We start from the raw sequence: 22,428 nt of genomic DNA, 5'->3' as shown, positions 1-22,428 counted from the left end.
AGAGGTTGCTGTGAGCATGGCACTCTAGCCAAGATGACAGAGTAAGACAAAGAAAGGAAGGAAGGAAGGAAGGAAGAAAGAAGCCCAAAAAATGATCCAGGCTTTATCTTAGTACCTAAATTGAATATCCACTTTCCAACTGAAAATAAAAAATTATGCTCTATATATTTTTCTTACCTTCCACTAATTCTTTATAGAACAAAGAGAATGAGTGAATTCATTCATTGGAAAACACAGGAAAGTTACTGGTCTTTATTCAAGGTAAAAATTAGTTTATTTATCTGAAAGTCTTTATGACTCATGCCACTAATTAGAATGTACTACCCCTCCACTGAGCAAATCTCTACAGTGTTGACATCTTCATTTTCCTATCTGTGAATAAGGAAGAATACGAAGCACAGCCCCCTGATAGCAAGGGCTCAGTGTCTGCCCAGCACGGACAAACTCATGTCCTCTGCTTTAGTACATGTCATTACTACAATATGAAATGACGTTTTAATAACTAGATGGCTAAATGAAATGTTGTACATAGGAGATGCATACCATGTACTTACTTACCCAATGCCCGCCAAGTTCTTAAAATCTAAACCACCACACTGTATAAAAATCAAAGCAACAAAATAAGATTTGCATATTCTCTCACTGGAGGCTGCAAGACAACACATATGCTTCAAATGTAATGTCTTTTTCTCAGTAAAAACAAGACAAAAGAGATATTTTGGGTTGAAAACAGCATTTAAATTTTAACACATCGGGCCAGCCAAACATGGGTGGTTGTGTGTTAGAGATTTTGTTGAGTCCAGAGGAGACCAAAAATATAAAAATGGGTGGACTGTATGCCGTTTCCAGTTCTCAACATCCACACAGAAGCTGCCTTTCTTTCCTCCAACATTTCACACGGTGTGGCCAACTAAAGGCACGTCTTGCTTTGGAAGACACACAAATACAAGGCTACAATAATAACCCGACACGAATTTTTGTATTCGAGTATATACGTTAAGGTGTAATTACCCACACACTATTTTCCAAACTCTAGATATCTGAACACCTGCACAATTAGTTAACTAAAATTTTCTCAAATTTAGGCAATCTATACTGTATTCCTAGGCTCACTGCAAGCAGCTATCCATTAAATCATGGGCTTACTGCGCTAATATATAATAAAAGAAACTGGGGTAAAATCGTGTACCGACCGCACATCACCTTGTATGCCACGCAGTGTACCTATCCCACATTTTGAAAAACACTCTCCAAAGTAAATCCAGTAACAGACTTCATTTATCCTTGTAGTAAAGAAATGTTACTTCCACAAAACTAATTTAGAATGTATTTGCTTGTTTACGTGTACAACAGACCCTAAATATCCTGCTTCGAAAGAAATAACCAACTGAAGCAAACTCTAGCTGCATTTCTGCTCCAAGGTGCCTGGGAAACATTTTGCATTACAGCCGAGTCTCATCTGGTCCAGATGATAGAGGGCAATTGTAAGAAGTGGTCAGCATCCGTCTTCCCCAGAATAGAATCTCGTAGGATGTTACTTACGTGTCCCAACTTGCACTATTCCTTCCAAACTCTCTACACGTAATATATGCACACCTTGTGTGTAGGTTTTGAAGGACAACCAGATGCATTCATGTTTTAATTACTATGCTTTTCCTATTCTCCTTACACATGCATTCAGAGCAGAAGTGGTTTATAAACATCCACAATCAAATTGCCAAAACTTGCCACAGATCGCTACCAATGGAGAGAAAGAAAATGAGAATGAGGGTGCACTGTAGTAGAATAAACTATGCATTCTAACCATTACCTACATTCTGTATGCTAACATTTTATAGGAGGTCTGACAATTAAGTTTGTGAGCTCATCCTAGAAAATGTGCTACATACCTCATTAGCACTGGGATTACCCACCAGTGAGGGGAGCACTCCCAAGGCAATTGAGTTTTTCTTACAGTGCTGCCAATGTAAGAAAACGGCAATTCTCCAACTTTGTATGATGACAGCTCTTATGGTCATTTCAGAAAAAGAGCTCCAAAATTGCTCTGAAGGGTGGACAGGGCACTGGCATCTGTGCACAGATTCCCAAGGGGAGTACTTTGAAAGTGACCGTAGTGATATTCAACAATGACGTGGGCAGCTCCTGCTCTAGGAAGAGTTCACGGACTGTCGGACATCGTGTTAACATACGTATCACTGCAATCTGAAGAGCAGCTGAAGACTATCCATCAGCAAACCCACACAGGACCACATTTCAAATACCAAATACTCTTTCTAGCACAAGTACATCGCTTTTCCGAATAAGCCTCCCAGGAATGGCTAACAGAATTCTTTAAGCAACGTCTTAAAACAGAAATACTGTGTCCTAGGACTGCTAATAAAGACTTATTGCGCTCTATATCCTTTTTGCTTGAGGTGGTATCCTAATAGCAGTTTCTCCGGATCACTGAAGGAACCTCTGGCCCTATGATCTCTTCTTCCCCAGCTCTTCAGATAAAGTTCAAATAACACAAATAATGGTTGCAATGGAGTTGGATATTAGTCAACAATGCTATGCTTTGTTCCTATACAAAGGCCTTTGATTATTTCTACTTCTTTCTGCATTCAGATCAAACATATGGAAAGGAAAGTTCCAGTTACTTTTACCTGAACTATTGTTCTTTATTTATTTTGATTGGCCACATAAAAGTATACTAGTCTAAAGTAAAATAAGTCCCATCTATTACAATGTGAGGAATCGTCTCTTTCTCTTGCAAAACACAATTTACCCCGGTTCTAAACTTAATCAATGTTTGATAAAAACAGATAATGAATTCCATTTGCAGGAGCATGGACGGATAACAAAAGTTGGGTCTCCCTGTAAATTAAGATGACATGGGCAGAGAAGAACGAGCTTCCACTTACTTGCACGAAGGACGGAAGGTGTGACCTCAATTTCACTTGTTGCTTGATAGGGCTGAAAGGCGGAAACATTGTTGGTGCCGAGCTCGCTACCAAATATCTCTGGGCTCTGGGTACCTGTGGAGCTGGCACTGGTGCCGTCGCCTCCATGATGGGGGTCTTGCTCATCAAACACAGCCACCAGCTGGAAATGAAAGGCAAATTCACCTGTAAAACCGTTTAGATTAGGACCCCCCTCCCCAATTATATTACTTTGACGTCGATCTTTAGTGGAAGAATACTGACATTAGTGAGCCTGGAATGTTAAGCATCAGGAAGCAACGGCTCAAAGGAAAAAGTGCTCCCCCTGAATTTTGATGCTTTGCTTTTACAGGTCTAAGTTGTATATTTCATATTCAGAATCCTATGGGTGGAAAACAAAAAATAATAAAAACGGCCTGCTATCATGGCATGTGAAGGCAAGAGTGGATTTAAATCTTTTCTTAAGGGTGGCGCCTGTGGCTCAAAGAGTAGGGTGCTGGCCTCATATACCGGAGGTGGTGGGTTCAAACCTGGCCCTGGGAAAAAACTTAAAAAAAAAAAAAAAAAAAAGAATCTTTTCTTAATATAGGATATATCGTCAAGTGGACAGGAAAAATGCAGAAGAGTGTGTGTGTGTGTTTGTGGCTATACGTGTGCAAGAGAGTATTAAAAACTACGCATATATCAGCTGTTTGTGCATAAGATATACAGGAAGGGGAAAGGGGAAATGAATGAAGCAGGTTACTCACAGGGAACAAACAGGAACAGGGATGAAAGAAAGAGGAACTGGGAACGCACGACGCCACCACGAGGCTGAGATGTTTCATCGGCAAACATCAGACAAACCCAAACGGACCGACAGTTTAGAAAATAAACAATACTCTTAAAGAAGTCGCAAGGTTCTGAGAGTCAAAGAAAAGGCAACAAGATTGTGTAAACTGGAGGAGCCTGAGGAGACAGGAGAACCATGTGCAAGGTGATGTCCTTAACTGGACCCATGGCCAGAAAAAGGGCATCAGTGACAAAGCAGTAGAAATCAACTGAGTGACGAAGATCAGTGGACGGTGCCGACTCCACGCGAGCGTCTGCCTGACTTCTGACAGCTGTTCTGTCACTATGAAGGATAATAGTTTTAGGGACAGATGAAGAGTATAAGGAAAGACTCTTATTATTCCAACTTATCTGCAGTATAAAATCATTACAACTACAAATTTGAAATGGCATAATATATATACACAGTACTAAAAATACGATAAAATAAGAATTCATTCTATGTCTTCTTATAACTAATGCAGTTCATCACTGATGTACTTCTTACAAATCCCCGGGACTAACACATTTTTAAAGAACAGGAATGGCTATCATCTTGGATGCCTGCCCGACCACCCCACGCCTAGCAACAAAGCTGACGACCCCAAGGAAAGAACCACGGTCATGGTCAAAATGTAGCCCCTCCCATCTACTGCTTTCAACGTAAGCTTTTTCAAAGACAATACTGTCCCTTAAAGGACAGTGACAAAAACCTATAGAACATGAACAGTACTTATGATTACAATTCTATTTCATAGGCTTTTATCAGTCTGAACGAATGCTACTCCCATGAACATTTACGTAGCATCAACCCATTCATGAAACAATAAAGGAAACCATTATAGGGTCACAGAGACATGTAGACAAACAGTCATCTCAGAACCCTGCTGAGGTTTGATATGCAATTAGCTGATTAAATAAGCTGGAAGGAGGGTAAGTGGTAAGAAGAAATCAAAAGAGGATGGATAGCTGGGCCACTGAACCTTATAATAAGCAGCGAGAGTGGGAAAAGAAACCCCTAATAGTTACCAAAAAATCTAACCATACAGAAATAAAATCAGCTTGTTAACAGACATTAACTGGTGACTATCTCCCTATGTTAGTAGCACATACAGCTCATTAGATCAGGAATCAGCAAACTTTTTCTAAAAAAGGGCCAGACTGTATGTAAATACTTCTGAAGCTGCGTTCCATTTCATCTTTCACAACGACTCTATATACCTACTGTAGCCTGAAAGGAGCCATAAACAACATACAGGCAAATGAATGTGGCTATGTTTAAATAAAACTTTATATAAAAGCAGGCAGCAGGCCACATTTGGCCTATGGGCCATCATAGCTCACTGACCCTGTTCTAAACTGCCCATCTTTCTAAGGAACACAAAACTTTGAAAAGTAAAACACAGTAAACTAACAATATTGCCAAGCTCATCATCAGGATTTGGGGCTTCCAATTTGATTTTAATATCATCGTACTTTTTACAAGGTGTGTGGCTTAATACGCATTTTGATGATATTAAGTTTTGACATTTTGGTGTTTAATTGGAAGCAAATGAAATTCATGATTTGTTATTAACTTTTCACAATGATGTGTTCTCTCAAGAACCACGTCCTCTCTGCGAATTGAAAATTGAGTTTAAAAATTACAAAGAACGAGTCGTTAAATGCCACACATGATGGAAGAGCTTAGACATGTATATTAGTTTCAATAATTATCTCCAGCATTTTTAGAAAACACAAGTATTATGAAATCTGGACGGTGTCATGAACAAATGCTGTTTGAATTTCAGTGGCAGAATCACAGTTGGTGATTCACAATATGCCAACAACATACAATTCTACAGCTTTCTTTTAGACCAAAATTTGAGTGCCAGGTGCAGATATGAAGCAATTTTGTGTTATATTGGGAAGGATATTTAATTTTAGAAAACCTATTCTACAAGAATACATATAATAACACAGAAACAAAAAAAAGGCAAGACCTTCACAAAAACACCACATACCAAAAACCTCTATCATGCCCTTCAAACAGTAAGGGAAATGTCTGCTTTTAAATTTGTGAAACGTGACTCAAATCCGTATTTTAACAGATGGAACCTTCAATGCTGTCCATGAAGTAGATCGCTTTTTGAAAGTTCATTTTTATTATTAAAATATTAGCCGATCTCTCTTCTGTTCTAATCATCCATCATGTCTCCATGAATAAAAGGCCAAATTTGGATAACACCCACAAAAAGCCAAGTATAAATAAACTCTAAACACTACCACACGTTTCCCACCTACCTTAGCACAGTCATTTTAATCCTCTGAAACATCAGAAGACTTCAACAGACAATCTGTTATAGAAATATCACAGATCAATGCTTACGAACCACTAGGATCTAGGCAGGCCTCTCTGAAGCTCTTTAGAGCTACATACAGTATTGGTTAAGAACATGGAATTTGGAAGCAGAGAGAGCTACGTTCAATACCAGTGCTGACCTTGTATTTCAGATGGCTGCTGGTGAATCCACAGACCTCTCTACCATCTCTAAGCTGTGCACTCCTCATCTGCAAAAGGGGGTGATGGTTTGGTAGGCAGAATGGTCTCCCTGAAGTTGGCCACATCCAAACCCCAGGAACTAGTCAATGTTACTTCCCACAGCAAAAGGGACTTTGCAGAATGACATTCGTGCTAAGAACCCTTACAGTTGAGATAGAGAAGTTATCCTAGGTTACCCAGGTGGCCCCATCTCATCATTAGAGTCTAGGAAAAGGGCGGCCTTCACCTGAATATCACTAGAGACGTGACGACAGAGGGATGTGACACTGGTCACTCTGAAGATGAAGAAAGGAAGCCCTGAGCCTGGACTCTGGTCAGCATTTACAAGCCAGGAAATCGATGCTGAGTCTCATGGAGCCACCAGAAAGGAGCTGGTCTCACCTCGATTTTACCCTCGTGAGACCCACGTCAGACTTCTACCAAACAGACCTGGAAGTCAATAAACTTGGGTCATTTCAAGCCACTAGTCTGTGCTCATTTGTGACAGCAGCAAAAGGAAAGACCCACAACGGCAATGCCTCCTCTCTCTGCTCGTGACAAATGAGGAGATGACGTAGACAGATCAACATTCAGAACACAGCAAGCACGCATTTACTATTATTAGCTTTCGTTAAATTATATCATGGTGGTTGATAAAGGTGTGATTTGTGATGGCTCTACAAATTTAAAAGGAAAGAAGCAGAAAAGGAAAGCAGCAGCCTTGTTAGAGAACACTTTGTTCAAAGACATCACACCAAAATGAAGACCTTCCATCACACCAAAATGAAGACCACACCAAAATGAAGCACACAGATGGTCCACGTGCTGCCTTCGGCACTGCGCAGAGGAACGGAGAAGTCGTTATTTCACCTTACAGAAAAGAAAGTTGAGGCTCATGGAGATTAGTCCGAGCAGAGTACAAATAAGTTTAAAGTAAGGGGTGAATCTGAGATCGGAAATCGAGTCTGACTGCAAAGATCGTTTTCTCCAAATCCACCTGCCCCTGCACCACCTAACACGGGACCGGCATGTCCTGTCCCAAGAACATCTAACCCCAGCAGCACAGCCCACGGGGACAGTGTGGGCGATGAGCACCTCCAGGCTTTGAACAGGACTCTGTTTATCCCTGATCAACCCAGATTAACACTCCGCCTTATCCAATTATTGCAGTTTGGGGTAACCACAGCTGGTGACATCACCATTCTGGCTTCCCCAGGGAGTTTAACACAATCAAAGGAGCGTGCAGATTTTGCCTTCACAAAGGAAAATGACAGATGACTTAAGTCAAATAACTGTCTACATGCGATCTGGAAAGACTCTGCGCTCACACTCCACACACGTGAGAATTCATTTTATGGCCGCTTCCCATGAGCAATCTCTCTGTTTCTTCACTTGCTTTCTTTCACGCACAGGCTGAATTTATCCACACAGGTGAACGTCCTTTGGATACTCAGTATTAATATAGGAGATTGTTTGACTATGAAGTAAAGACCAATCATTCTTTAGAACGGCATCGCATTTTTGGCCCTGGAGGAGGTGCAGGGGTGTCCAGCCTTTTTGCTTTCTCACCACACTGGAAGAATAAGAGTTGTCTTGAACCACCCATTAAATAACACAAACAGTTAAAAAAAAAAAAAAAAAAAGTCCACGCATACTCTTCACAATATCTCAGACAAGCAAAATAGTCCTCAAATAATTCACATGTGGCCTGGCCCACAGGCTGCAGGTTGGACACCCCTGGAAAGGATGTGGAAAAATACAAAAAAAGTGAAAAAACCTGAAGCTGTCTCCCACCACCCCCTCTCCATCTAAGAAACATGAGTGACCTCAAATGAATAAGCCAGATTCTAGCCCTACGCCACTTGGCACGCAGAGTCAAGACAAATTCAACAAGAAACACAAGCCAAATAGCACATCTCAGAACAACAGGAGGGAAATTTCATGGGCAGATCTGCCTATAAAGAATTAACACAGGCTTGGCGCCTGTGGCTCAAGTGGCTACGGTGCCAGCCACATATGCCTAAGGTGGCGGGTTCGAATCCAGCCCGGGCCCTCCAAACAACTATGATGGCTGCAACCAAAAAATAGCCAAGCATTGTGGTGGGCACCTGTGGTCTCAGCTACTTGGGAGGCTGAGGCAGGAGACTGGCTTGAGCCCAAGAGTTGGAGGTTGCTGTGAGCTGTGATGCTAGGGCACTCTACCCAGGGGGACAGCTTGAGGCTCTGTCTCAAAAAAAAAAAAAAGAAAGAAAGAAAGAATTAACGCAAAAGAAAAATAAAACAAAGAAAATTCTGGGAATGGTATCGCCTAGTGTAACAAATTTCTGAAAATTAACAATAAAAGTCAAGTAACTGGAGAAATACATGTATTTTAAGTGAGGCAGTTTCATAAGATATGATCCTAAACTACGACTATTCCAAAAATCACTTTTTCTTCCGATAGGTTAACCTATGAAGTTCTGTAATTAGAATCACACATAACAAAACCTTTATGTTTTTCTGCCCTTAGAGACATAGCAGGGGAAAAAAGTTAGATGAAGTAATTCGGCTTCTGACTTCCCCTTTATCTGTCCCTTATATTAAAAAATATATACATTTAATTTTCACTTGCCTCCCCTAAAGCCCACTTGATAACCTGTGGCACTTACTAAAGGAAGGCTAGCAGATGAACATAGTGCGTTATCCGACATAAAGGAAAGGGACATAATAAAGTAAGTCTTCACTGCACCGTTTCAAACAATGTATCATGTGAGAGAAGGCAAGATATGCCCATTACTACCTGAACAACTCGGCAGACCGCCACCATCATAAGCTCCTGCCAGAGGTCACCTGTCACACAAGAGCTAATAGCATCCTTTAAGAAGGTAATGTTTCTTGGTCACAGGTGCCAAATAGAGATATTCTGCTCCATCTGGAAATTGCACTGAAAGATATTCACCTATGATACTCTCCAGCCCTCATGCTTACATTTCAGAGCTGAGATTTAATTCTGCCATCCCTCGGGGTGACACACTCCATCACCCACCGAGCCTGCAGACTAATTAGATTCCCAATTTAAGAGTTATGTTCAACTAATAGCCTGGAGTATGTCAACCACAAACCCCGATGAAAATATGCAAATCCGTATAGCCATAAGCTAACTGACCCACTTGTCAGATATAATGTAAACCCCTCTCGTGCTCCTCCCCGTCACAAGTGCCACTGTTCCATTTGTCCCCATCCATGAGGTTACAGCTGCATTACACTACTGCTTAAGTATTCATAAAAAGCAGGACGGCTCAGTAAGACAGAGCAAAATAATTCTGAAATTGATTAATCACCCACAGACAGGTTGACTCCAAATTGGAGGAGGTGGCATTAGGTGTGATTTTATCATGAACCACACATAGCTTTCCCTCAAAGACACCATGGCAAGACGACCCGGAAGCGGGCAATAGGAATTTCAAAAGCTAATGTAACGATGTAACAACTAATTATTATGTAGACACACACACAGAGAAAAGGAACTAAAAATCAATTTGTAAGCTTTTTGGTGACTGAATCTACTTTAATGACGTAGAGACAATACTAAATCTTTAATCATTCTCTGGGCCTTACTTGCTATCATGGTTCATTAAAAACTCATTTATACAGAGCTGGTGTTTTACTGGACGAATGGGTAGAACAATAGTGAGAGGATCTCTCTGGGCCAATAGTGTTATGTAACAGCAGTTATATAAGATATGCCAATAAAAACGAACTCGCTGCAGGAAAAACTTTAAATGTTAAGTGCTAAAGATTAATTCAGTGCTTCAACAGCATTTTACGAGTTAAGAACATTTTGTCTGATTTTTATCAAAACAGTCCCAGGGCCTGGCAGTGCCTCCCATTTGTGATCCCAGCACCTTGGAAGGTCAAAGCAGGACAATCACTTGAGACTAGGAGTTCAAGACCAGCCTGAGTGACACACTGAAATTCTGTCACTCCAAAAAAAAATAATAGAAAATATTAGCAGGCCATGGTGATAGGCACCTGCAGTCACAGATACTCACGAGGCTGGAGCAGGAAGATGACGTAAGCCTAGGAGTTTGAGGTTGCAGTGGGCTATGATGAGTGCACCATACTCCAGCCTGGGCAATAGCACAAGCTACTGTTCCCACTGGCTGAGAACAGCAGAATGTTATTGGTCCTTTCCTTATAATGTACCGTGAGACTCGACCTCAGATAGGCCTCAGCCGCCAGCTCCTTGGTGTGAGATACATTCATCCAAAAGTGAGTAGGATGTGGAAATAGGATTCAACAACACGGTATTTTAACCTGTGGCCAGTTTAGCTTGACAATATGTGCTACATATATTCAGAAATAGCTGTCTCAAGGGATGACAAGGGGATCCCTCAAGAGCAACTCCTTCAATTAATACTATAGTCTCAGGATTGGAGATTTAAGCTTAAAAATTTATTAATCCATTCCTGGGCTGGTTGGATTAACAAGCTGTGGTATATGTATACCATGGAATACTATTCAGCCATTAAAAAGGATGGAAACGTTACATCTTTTGTGTTAAGCTAGATGGAGTTGGAACACATTCTTCTTAGTAAAGCATCACAAGAACGGAGAGGCAAGAATCCAATGTACTCAATTCTAACATGAAGGCAGTGGATGAGCGAATACAGGGGGTGGGATAGGGGAATGAGGGAGCAGGGAGAGGGGAAGGGGAAAGGAGATGGGGATCACAGTGTAAGGCACACGTCTTAGGGGTGGATACAAGTATAAGAGGGACCGTATCTAACAAATGCAATCAGTGTAACCTAATTCTTTGAACCCTCAATGAATCCCAAACAATTTAAAAAAATTATTAATCAAAAGTCCAACATCATGAGGAAACTAGAAACGGCTTTATGTGATAAACTACACACACACAGACATGCCATACTCCAAAACTGTAATCAGAAGACACGACCGAAACCCATAGTACCAAGGAAGATGTCACTTAAACTTTAGTAAGCAGGCAGACTTCCACCTTCTTCCTATACCACACGGACCACTGGCCTGTTCACTCCCAGGTCTGGCCAACATCCTTGCCTCTCCCTGTCCCCGGCCCACTGTGCTGAGGGACGGGCAGCTGCCAGGCGACTGCTCAGCCCAGTGACACAACATGACAATTGCCACCAGAAAAGATGATGCCCTGCTCTCGGGCTCATCTGAGTTTCTGCCCCTGTTGGTGAGCAGACCAGAACAGAGCTGAATTCTTCCTTAGTGGGGGCCTTACTTTCCAATCTTCTCACTTCCTAAGCTAGCTGGCTATATTAAGCCTGGACCTATTCCATGGACCTAGAAAACATGTCCTGATCCTCCCAGGCCACCCTCAAATGCTCCTCCCACTATGCGACCAGCTAGATACAAATGTTTAGACGCGAGGAAAACAGGGGTCCCATTTAAGCCACACTCGCAGGCTCCGACCAACTCATCTCATGGAGCTCTGCGCTAGAGTCTGCATCAGATGTCTTCAGGAACAAGCTGAGATCAGCCTGGCTGTCATCAACCAACACCACCTTACAGAACTCAGACGTTCACAAACTGTGCTTAATCTACCCATCCAGGACTCCACTGCAGAAAATGTAAAAAATAAATCAATAAAATAAGACTCATCACTAAAATTTCTTGTGTGTTGAATCTGGTGAACTATTTGGCAACCAGCAGTGGAAAACTTTCCATTTGAAAATAGAAACGTGAAGGGTCACCTCCTTCGTTCTGTATTTTGGAAACTGGAAACTTGGCTATGGCTCCAGTCAATCAATCAGGACCAGGAAGTTCCACCAAGTTAAGCGCTTTGCACCAAGTCACGGAAAACACCTCCCCACGATGTTCGGCCTAGAGGTGATGCAACAGGGCTGAGCAAATCGTCCTCCCTGGTATTTAAAGACAAGATAATATTTCCAACTCAAAGAACTAGGCTTGTTTCCAAGGCAACGTGCCATTTGTACGGGGGACTCGACTGGGAGTTAGCAATCCCTTTAACTGCTGACTTCGCCATTGGAACAAGGCCCTTGGTGGTAACTTAGCTTCCATCTAAAAGCATCGTCAGAAAAATGAAAGCAGTTTAACCGTTTTTAAAGAAGAAAAGGATTCAGATGATTCTATCAAGACTTGGAGGGGGGTAGGGATTTTAAAAAGTGACCTAAGAAGGGAAAGAAGAACTCACGCTCACATGGACACGGATTTATTTTCACGTTAAGGGGCATCAAACCCTAGTACTTCTGTTCACTCAATGTCCTGAATCACAGTTCAGTTTAAAACGATAACGGCATCCAAGTCTGTATCCGTTCTGGCAACTGCAAGCCAATATTAGCAAAAGATCAAAGTTCAATAAATTTGTTTTGCAAAATGTAAGGCCGACAATCCGGTACAAAATGACTTTCCGTTTAATTTGCATGCACAAAAGAAGAGGGAGCGTGGTTTTTAAATATCCACCCAGGGGCAGAGATGAAAAACTTCAAACATTTCCTGACTCCTTTCTTGCTTCTCTCATTATTTCAATACTTTCTACAAAGGAGAGATAACCGTGTCCTTGACATTAGCCTAAATCATCTCCAGCGTGCAACACAATGCTGATTGAATTAGGCTCTTTTTAATCAACTGGCAGGTTTATTCAAAAAGTAACTAAATAATAAAATTCTTTTATCAACTCTTCATTAGCAGAACCTGTTTAACAATGTTTTTGAAAAAGCGAACATGGAATAAATATTCATTGTGAATAGATCCTTTATCCCCCCTACTTGACAGGTAATAGAAACTTTTAAGTTCAATCCACAAATCACTTTAATACTGAAACTTAACGCAAATCTTTGGAAGGTAAATACCAGTGCCATCTAATGGATTGACCCAAGCGTGGAGAGTTTGGAAATTTCGAATTTTCGAGAAAATACATTCTGGGGAGGCTCTACTTGCCTTTCATTTGCTTCTCCCAGAAACAATCCCCGCAGGTAACCCAAAATTCATGAAGTGGAGTCTGTTTACCGTGTGGCTTACAGTGCATGCCACTCACTTCATTACCACCAGGCTGCTCATGACCGTGAGTTGCCCCTTGCGAGGTCAGGCTCAAAGAGGGGGCATGTAAGCTGTGTGACTCTCAGCAGTTTCTTCAATTCTGGGCTCAGTACCAACAGCGTTGTTGCGTGTGTTTATTTCATGATGACAAACAGCTCAGAATTGTTCCTGCAAATAGCAAGTTCTTAATAACTGCTACCTAAGATTACTATGTGAGAAAGTTTCAAGAGCTGGACATTGTCAACAGAGGAAGATGAGAGGCGCCGGGTAAGAAGCTAAGTCGCTCAACTTTCACTGGGAAAACCGGGGAGGCATCTCCGAATGCAGAGTCATTTACTTTGCATCTGTTCCGTGCAAGATGTTGAGGAGTACCGAGAAAGGACTAGGAGGACTCGTCTAATGATGAAGAAGTCACGAGAGCCCAGACTAATGGAAAGGCAGTGAAGTGAAAAGACTATTAAAGTGCATCATTATGAAAATGCAGAACAGAGACTGGCTCGGAAGGCTCTGGGAGGTGATGGGCGGGGGCTGCTAGGAAGGAAGGGGATGAATGTGAGGTGTCCAGGCTTGTGGCTTGGGAGATTGGGCAGAGGACAGGCACAAGGGCAAACACGTTTGGGACAGACGATGACGCATTCAGTTTGAGGCAAAACTCTCACCTGCACATTTCCCGGAAGGCAACCGGAGACGGGAGTCTGCGGTGCAAAAGGGAGGCCAAAGCTAAGTCTGCAGGACTGGGTGATGCTGGCGTGAAGGTGTGATTGAAGCTATGGGTTTAACTGCGGATCCCAATCTCAATAAGGGGGACGCATGGAAATCGGGACTACAACCTGGATAAAGCTGAGACTGCAGGATTCTCTTCCCTTCCTCCAATCCCACTTGAAAAGAAATCTGAGAAGAACCAACTATGAAAACAGGAGTAAACCCAAATAGGGTTTCAGATAAACTGAGGAAAGGCCAAGTACCATGAAAGAGAGTTGTACTTAAACACCACAGGGAAGGCACATTAGCACTCTCTCAGGAGGTGGTTACATCAACACATACTCACAAGAAGGGGGACCCAAGATTATTTCACACTAGTGTTAAAATACAGCTTTTCCCTTGACAATGCCAACACCGCACACACACAGGGGAAAATCCACGCATAACTTTGGACTCCCAGGAAATGAATTACTGAGAGCCTACTGTTGACCAGAAGACTTACCAATGACATTACACAGTCGATGAAAGTGTGTTTTGAATGTTATACGCATTCTATGCCACATTCTTACAATAAACACAGGAAAAAATGTTAATTTTGAATGTTGTATGTATGATATGTTATATTTTTATAATAAGCATAGAGAGAAATGTTATTAATAGAAAATCATAGGCAGAGAAAAAATATTTAGGGGCAGTGGGTCATCACAAAGGTCCTCATCCTAATTGTCTTCATGCTGAGTAGAGGAGGAGGAAGAGAGGAAGAGGGGAAGAGGGGAAGGGAGGGGGAAGGGAGGAAGACGGGGAAGGGGAAGGGAAAAGGGAAGAAGAGGAAGGGGAAGAGAAGGAAGAGTTGGTCTTGTCTAAGGGTTAGTAGAGGCAAAAGAATGAAGGAGTTGTAATCCTGGTGTCACTTTACAGAAATACATCAAAATTTCCGAATACAGGAAGGGGGGAGGGAGAGGGGAGGGGGTAATGGGTGGAGGGAGGGGGATTGGAGGGATCACTTCTGAGGTTTATCTTACAAGGGTGCAAGTGAATCTTTCTAAGAGCAGAATGTGAACGTTTTAAAACGATAACTAAGAAAATGACACGAAGGCTATGTTAACCAGTTTGATGGAAATGTTTCGGATTGTGTGTGAAAACCCCACACTGTACCCCAGAAGTGCAGTAATGTACATAGTTACCATTCAGTTTAAAAAAAAAAAAAAAAGAGCGATGAAAAAAAAAATTTGTCTGCCATTTTTGCTTTTCCTCTAAAAATGTTTCCATACACCACCAGTTCTTCTTGTACTGTTTTTAGTTTCAGTTCCCTCATCATAGGAGGGTCCATGTCATAAGGGTCACCCCTGAGTGACTGGAACCCTCTTCCAGGTGGGGTAATGTCCATTCATCCGTCTTCTCACACTGCTTCTTGTACATCTTTCGCATCATCTGGCACTGGTTCTTTTTTTTTTTTTCCTCTTTTTCTGAGACAGAGTCTCACACTGTCACCCTGGGTAGAGTGTCATGGTGTCATTAGAACTCACAGCATCCTCCAACTCCTGGGCTCAAGGGATCCTCCTGCCTCAGCCTCCGAGTAGCTGGGACTACAGACGCCAGCCACAATGCCCGGCAATTTTTTTTATTTTTAGCAGCGATGGGGTCTTGCTCTTGTTCAGGCTGGTCTCGAACTCCTAAGTTCAAGGAATCCACCCAGAGCACTGGCCTCCCAGAGCACTAGGATTATAGGTGTGAGCCACCACTCCCAGCCCTGGCACTGGTTCTAAAGCACTCATCCCCATCAGGTCACCTTCTGTCAATCTCTCTGGTGTAGTGTCGATTAGCCCTGGAATTTCTCCAACATCCATATCTTGAAACCCTCACACCTCACCACCTTTATACCCACAACTGGCCCTACTGCAAACCCTGGGAAGTCATGCACAATATCTGGACACGGTTTCTGGCTTGATGGCTTTCACATCTTTTTCTGTAATGATTTTGGCATCTTCAATACTATATTCCCTCCAGACTCTCATAATGCTCTCTCTACTGGAGTTCTCCTCCATAGCATTGATCATCCTTTCCATAGAGTACCGTGTATAATGAGTCTTCAAGGTCTTTATAACCCCTTGATGGAGAGGCTCGATTAGAAATGCTGTGTTTGAGGGCAGGTAGATCATTTCAACATCTTCAGTACTGAACTCATTGGGTTCTGGTTGGTCAGGGGCACTGTCCAATATCTCAAGAATTTCAATAAGAAGCCCCATACTGGCGAAATATGTCCTGACTTCAGAGGCAAAGCATGGATGGAACCAGTCCAGAAATGGTGCTCATTGTCCAGACCCTCTTTATGTGCAACCAAAAGACGGGCAGCTGGTGTTTACCTCTTCCCTTCAATGCTTGGGATTACCAGTGGTCCTGATCATAAACCTGACCGCATTAGCAGAAAACGGCAGAGTTGGCCTATCCTTTCCAGCCTCAAGTCCTTGCGCCTGCTTCTCTTCCTTACTCATAAATGTCCTCTTTGGCGTTTTTTCCTAGAATAGGACACTTCTATCTACATTAAATATCTGTTGAGGCAGAGACCCTTTTTCTTCGATGATTGTTTTTTTATTTTAGAAACATTCTAGTCTCACTCCCATGGCATCATCACAGCTCACAGCAACCTCAAACTCTTGGGCTCAAGCAATCCTCTTGCCTCAGCCTCCCAAGCAGCTGGGACTACGGGCGCCCACCACATCAGCTGTTTTTGGAAATTGGGTCCCACTCCAGCTCAGGCTGGTCTCGAACCCCTGAGCTCAGACAATCCACCTGCCTCAGCCTCACAGAGTGCTGGGATGACAGGTGTGAGACATCATGCCAACCCACTTTCATGATTTTCTTAATGGCGTCTGGAAATTTGCTGCCTCTTGATCAGCAAAAGCAGCTTCTTCTATTAGCTAGATTTTTTTTTTATTTTTTTCTTACATACACATGTGTTTATTAGGTTTCCACTTATGCCTTCACAAAATTAAAAAGGCTTAAAATGTAATATATTATCTAGATATTTTTTAAGCCAAGTCTCTTTCTCTTTTTCTTTTCTTTTCTTTTTTTTTTTTTTTTTTTTTTGAGACAGGAGCCTCAAGCTGTCCCCCTGAGTAGAGTGCCATGGCATCATGCTCACAGCAACCTCCAACTCCGGGGCTCAAGCGAGTCTCCTGCCTCAGCCTCCTGAGTAGCTGGGACCACAGGCGCCCGCCACAACGCCCGGCTATTTTTTGGTTGCAGCCATCATTGTTGTTTGGCGGGTCTGGGCTGGATTCCAACCCGCCACCTTGGGTGTATGTGGCTGGCGCTTTAGCCACTTGAGCCACAGGTGCCGAGCCGCCAAGTCTCTTTCTAAGAATTATCACACCATCCTTTGCTGGAATTACATTTTCCAGCTTTGAATCCTCTGCCTTCCTTTTCCTCTCTCCCGCCATCCACTGACTTCATTTTTTCCTCTAATCATATTAGAATCTGAAGGGAAGCTTTTTCCTTAGCCATTTGCGCTCACACAGAAGCTGCATTTTCTGCAGCAACGTAATTCACAAAAAGTGCAAGGCTTTTGTGTGTCTGCTGCCATATTTCTAGCAACAGCTTCGTGAATTCCTCTTCTTTTTTATAACGGTCTTTATGCAGGATTTGCTTATCTCGAAATGGTGGGCAAGCAGAGCTGAAGACCTCGGTCTATGGTACACATTGAGCAATTTCATGTTTTCTTGAAACGTCATGCCTTTCTCTGTCATTGTAAAAGCACTCCACCATCACTAATGACATTTCACACGGGTTCCACGGTGTACTCCGAGTTTACAGGGTCGCACTAAACACGGTAAAAAATATACAGAAGATCTGAAAGCATTTACCTGTCACCATAACATGGAATTTACTTGAGACAAATGGCATACACAGAAATGACCATGGTAGGGTGGCACCTGTGGCTTAGTGAGTAGGACACCGGCCCCATTTACTGAGGGTGGGGGGTTCAAACCTGGCCCCTGGCCAAACTGCAACAACAACAAAAATAGCCCGGCATTGTGGTGGGCACCTATAGTCCCAGCTACTCAGGAAGCTGAGGCAAGAGAATCACCTAAGTCCAAGAGCTAGAGGTTGCTGTGAGCCATGACACCACAGCACTCTACCAAGGGCCACAAAGTGAGACTCTGTCTCTAAAAAAAAAAAGAAAGAAAGAGAAATGGCCACGGTTACAAGGCATTTTAAGCACACAAACTTGCAACACTTGAGCACACCACAATACCAATAGGGGATGGCTATCAAATTATTACAGTAACACAGCAGTATATATTAGTTAATTTTATGCAACTGTGATTTAATATTACATTTTTATGTGTGTTTACATTTCTCTTAACTACAAATAATGCCATGCATGGTCCTGTTTGAGTGTAAGTTTTAATAAAATTTAACATTTATAATAGATTGGTGTGTATTTTATGGTAGTGATAAAACAGACCAGTATCTAATATATTTTATGCATTCAAGGCATATATAACTTTTTCTTAATTTTTTGATATTTCTGAGCTATGCAGTTCATTAGTTTTGAAAAAAGTGTCATAAATCTCCAGTAAATTTTCAAACATATTCATTGAAAAGGATGCACATACAGGCTCGGCGCCTATAGCTCAACCGGCTAAGGCGCCAGCCACGTACACCTAAGGTGGCGGGTTCGAATCCCCAGCCCGGACCTGCCAAACAACGATGGCTGCAACCAAAAAATAGCCGGGCGTTGTGGCGGGCGCCTGTGGTCCCAGCTACTTGGGAGGCAGAGGCAGGAGACTCGCTTGAGCCCAGGAGTTGGAGGTTGCTATGAGCTGTAACGCCACGGCACTCTACCCAGGGGGACAGCTTGAGGCTCTGTCTCAAAAAAAAAAAAAAAAAAAAAAAAAGGATGCACATACACATGGACCCACACAGTTCAAATCCATGTTGTTCAAGGATCAACTGTAATTTCAATGGTAGTGAATATTAAAATAAGAACAATTTTTAGCTCGCTGACATACAAATAACAGACCCTCAAATATCTTTTCAAGTAACACTGAGCAGATGACATCGTTGTCTTAACAGATATGAATTCTATAAACTGTTCTTGATTTTCTTGTAAAACAGTCTATTGCATAAATCCTAGTAATCCCCACCCTGCTCCTGACCCAGAAATACTCCAATAGCTACATGATGAACTAATATCACTTATCACATATATTTTTCAATCTCTTTGAAAAGCGCAGGGAAGTTAATATAAGCAGCTAATAGACGACAAGTTCTCTGGGCAGCATCTTCTAACCTCACCCCAAATTCCTTTCACTACCTACAAGAACAGAAGAGGGAACTTGGCCGTGTACCTTAGCCCCCCAAATGATGCCAATTACACAGGTCACACCCCTTACTCTTCAGCATTCTAAGGAAAGATCCAGATTTCATTAGTCTCTGCAGCTAAAAGCAGGTCTCAACCAGGCTAAGCGTACAATCTCAGGAAACAGGAGATGTATGCAAAGCAAACAGCCAGCTCTGCCCTCTTCGCCTGTGGTCCCCACCTTTCCTCTGGCATCGAAACTCACCTTTCTGATGATACAGTTTTGCATCAGCTCATAAAGCTGTGGTTCATCACCTGTTTCATCTGTATTTATTCTTTTATCCGTACCGTGTGACGGCTACATGCTGGGAACCGTGCAGACCACTGACTACAGACCACTCTGATGGCTTAATAAAGCCGCAAATGAACTTTCCCCACAGAAAAACGCACAGAGGTATTCGATTCGGGATCAGCAGAGTCACAGATCCCTGCTCTAAGAGAAATCAGAATGAAAACCACATTTTCTAACGTTCACGTAAATATCAATGAGCATTTCCTAAATTCTGTCACATCACTCCAACATCAGGAAGCGACACAGGAGCAGTGTGTAAATTTCCTCTAAATGTTTTCTAAGCCTCTTGATTTTACACTGAAGTTTCTCTCCCAGTTTTTCTGCTCCATCTTCCTTTTTTATTATACAATTATGCCTCACTTATCAGCAGGGATAGTTCTGAGAACTGTGTTATTAGGCAATTTTATTGTTGTGCAAACATCATACAGGATATTCACTCAATCCTAAAACGGTACAATCAATCACGCACCGTGGCTGTATGGTACAGCCGACCTCTCCTAGGCTATACACTGGTACAGCGGGTTACCACACCGGATAATGCAGGCAACAAGGACACAGTGCGAAGTACTTACGTATCTAAAAATATCTAGGCCGAGTGCAGTAGCTCACGCCTGTAATCCTAGCACTCTGGGAGACCGAGGCAGGTGAACTGCATGAACTCAGATGTTTGAGACCAGCCTGAACAAGAGCAAAACCGCATCTTTACTAGAAAAAAATAATAATAATAATAGAAAATCTAATCAGGTGTCATGACGGGCGCCTGTAGTCCCATCTACTTGGGAGGCTGAGGCAAGAGAATCACTTGAGACCAAGTGTTTGAGGTTGCTGTGAGCTATGACACGACAGCCTGTGGCAATAGAGTGAGACTCTGTCTCAGTCAACCAATAAAATGAAAAATCTAAGCATAGAAAGTTCCAGTAAAAACCCAGTCTAGCATGATTGTCCACACAGCCCCTCACTGGCCAGCGTGTCATCATGCGGCACCAACTGCATACGTGACAAAAGCCAAAACCTAGAAATGAGCAACGTTCAATCACTCGGCATCAATTAGAAGAGAATCATAACACAAAATTTCTGAATGTTAAAAAAACGCAATTACAACAATGGCAGCAACAGCAGCAATCGCAGTGATATTAACAGGAGTAGCTCACATGTCTTCCTGTGTTCAGGCCTTTTACATAGGATCTTACTTAACCCTCCACATACTGAGAGCTCTGCTGTGACATCCATTCCACACACAGATCTTCCACCACGTCTAAATGTCGGGGCTGCCAGCGTGCACCTGCAGCCGGCAGCTGCACTCAGAACCGCTGCCTGACCCTGCCCAGTCCAAGGCTCCCATCAGGGCCAACAGGTCCATCAAGCTTTGTGACCTCAGGAAAAAGAGAGCCCCAAGTCACAGTGAAACGCAAGAGCTCAGAGAGAACTGGTGCTGAGACTAGTCCACCTTTCAATTTTGGAACTTTTTTTTCTGGTATGGCCATCAGAGCTGTTGTTACATGGGGTCTGATAATTAAGTTCAAAAACTCATCCTAGAAAAAGTGCTTTGAAGGGTGGACTAGGGACAGGTGTCGGTGCACAGCTTCCCATCGGGAATACTTCAAAGGTGACCGTAGTGGGCGACATTCAGCAATGCGGTATGTGGCGCTGTTTCTAGGACCAGTTCTCAAACTTCATTATACCACCAGTTTACATCATTGTTGTAGTATCTTTAAATCTATAGGGATGCCCAACTTTACTGAACAGAAGAGAACGTGTAGAAAAGCTTGGGCCCCTTCTTAATCATCCCAGTATGACAGAAGGAGTTACGAAAGCTAACAGCACCTCTCCACAATACCGCTCCACACCCAGCACCACAGATAAACATACAGACAATCCGAGCAGGACAAGGCCCAAGCTCTTTCAAACTTGAATCACTCAGTTGCCTAAAACTACTATTAGAAAAATGATCATGTTTCCTTGTAGCAGGTCCTGAAAACATCTCACCATCTTTTAGAACACAGCGTTCATGCCAAAATACCAATCACCACAATGGGATCCAGGTTCCAGATCTTACCATCCTTTATTTTGAGACAGAGCCTCAAGCTGTTGCCCTGGGTAGAGTGCAGTGGCGTCACAGCTCACAGCAACCTCCAACTCCTGGGCTTAAGCGATTCTCCTGCCTCCGCCTCCCAGGTAGCTGGGACTATGGGCGCCCACCACAATGCCTGGCTATTTTTTGGGTGCAGCCATCATTGTTGTTTGGTGGGCCCGGGCTGGATTCGAACCTGCCAACTCAGGTATATGTGGCTGGCACCTTAGCTGTTTGAGCCACAGGCGCTGAGCCAGATCTTACCATCCTTGATTGAACCTCTGCAGCAGCACCTTCCGTTCCCCTGCCAGGGCACAGTGGCCGGGGCTCAACACCACCCTGCTCTCTTCGACAGAAGTCGACACAGTCAACACCCTGGATAGGACATAATGAATTGAAAACGTAACGGTCGTCATGACCTGAGAACCAAGAGGAAAAGTGATGAGGCCTCCAGGTAGGTAACTGAGCAAAAGAATAATCAGAGCTTGAGGGATAAACTTGACTGAGGGCAAAACGAGAAAGGAAAAATCTAAGAAACTAGTCTGAACTTATGATTCCTTCTTTTACTTCAAGATCTGGACACTGGAAAAAAAAAAAAAAGATCTCGACACTGTCTTTGATACTGAATTGAGTTATATTCTGGGCAATGAAAATGGAAAATAGAAATGGAGGAGAAGAATCTGGTGAAGGACAAGACAACAATGGAGGAGAATGAAAGAA

The 22,428-nt window shown here is 42.7% G+C and overlaps 1 protein-coding gene across 11 annotated transcripts in view; it reads right to left on the bottom strand.

Moving 5' to 3' along the window:
• Window positions 1–22,428, bottom strand: part of PARD3 (par-3 family cell polarity regulator) — a 592,542-nt gene that overhangs the window by 437,363 nt on the left and 132,751 nt on the right. For all 11 annotated transcript variants that reach the window (XM_023511361.1, XM_023511364.1, XM_023511363.1 and 8 more), the window contains exon 2: window positions 2,904–3,084. The gene's annotated coding sequence lies outside the window, so the exon portion shown is untranslated. The remainder of the gene's footprint in view (window positions 1–2,903; window positions 3,085–22,428) is intronic.

The sequence above is a fragment of the Otolemur garnettii genome, unplaced genomic scaffold (assembly GCF_000181295.1).
Source record: "Otolemur garnettii isolate 467f Iridium unplaced genomic scaffold, OtoGar3 scaffold00019, whole genome shotgun sequence".
NCBI classification, from domain to species: Eukaryota; Metazoa; Chordata; class Mammalia; order Primates; family Galagidae; genus Otolemur; species Otolemur garnettii.
This window is presented reverse-complemented; position numbering and strand designations above follow the sequence as displayed.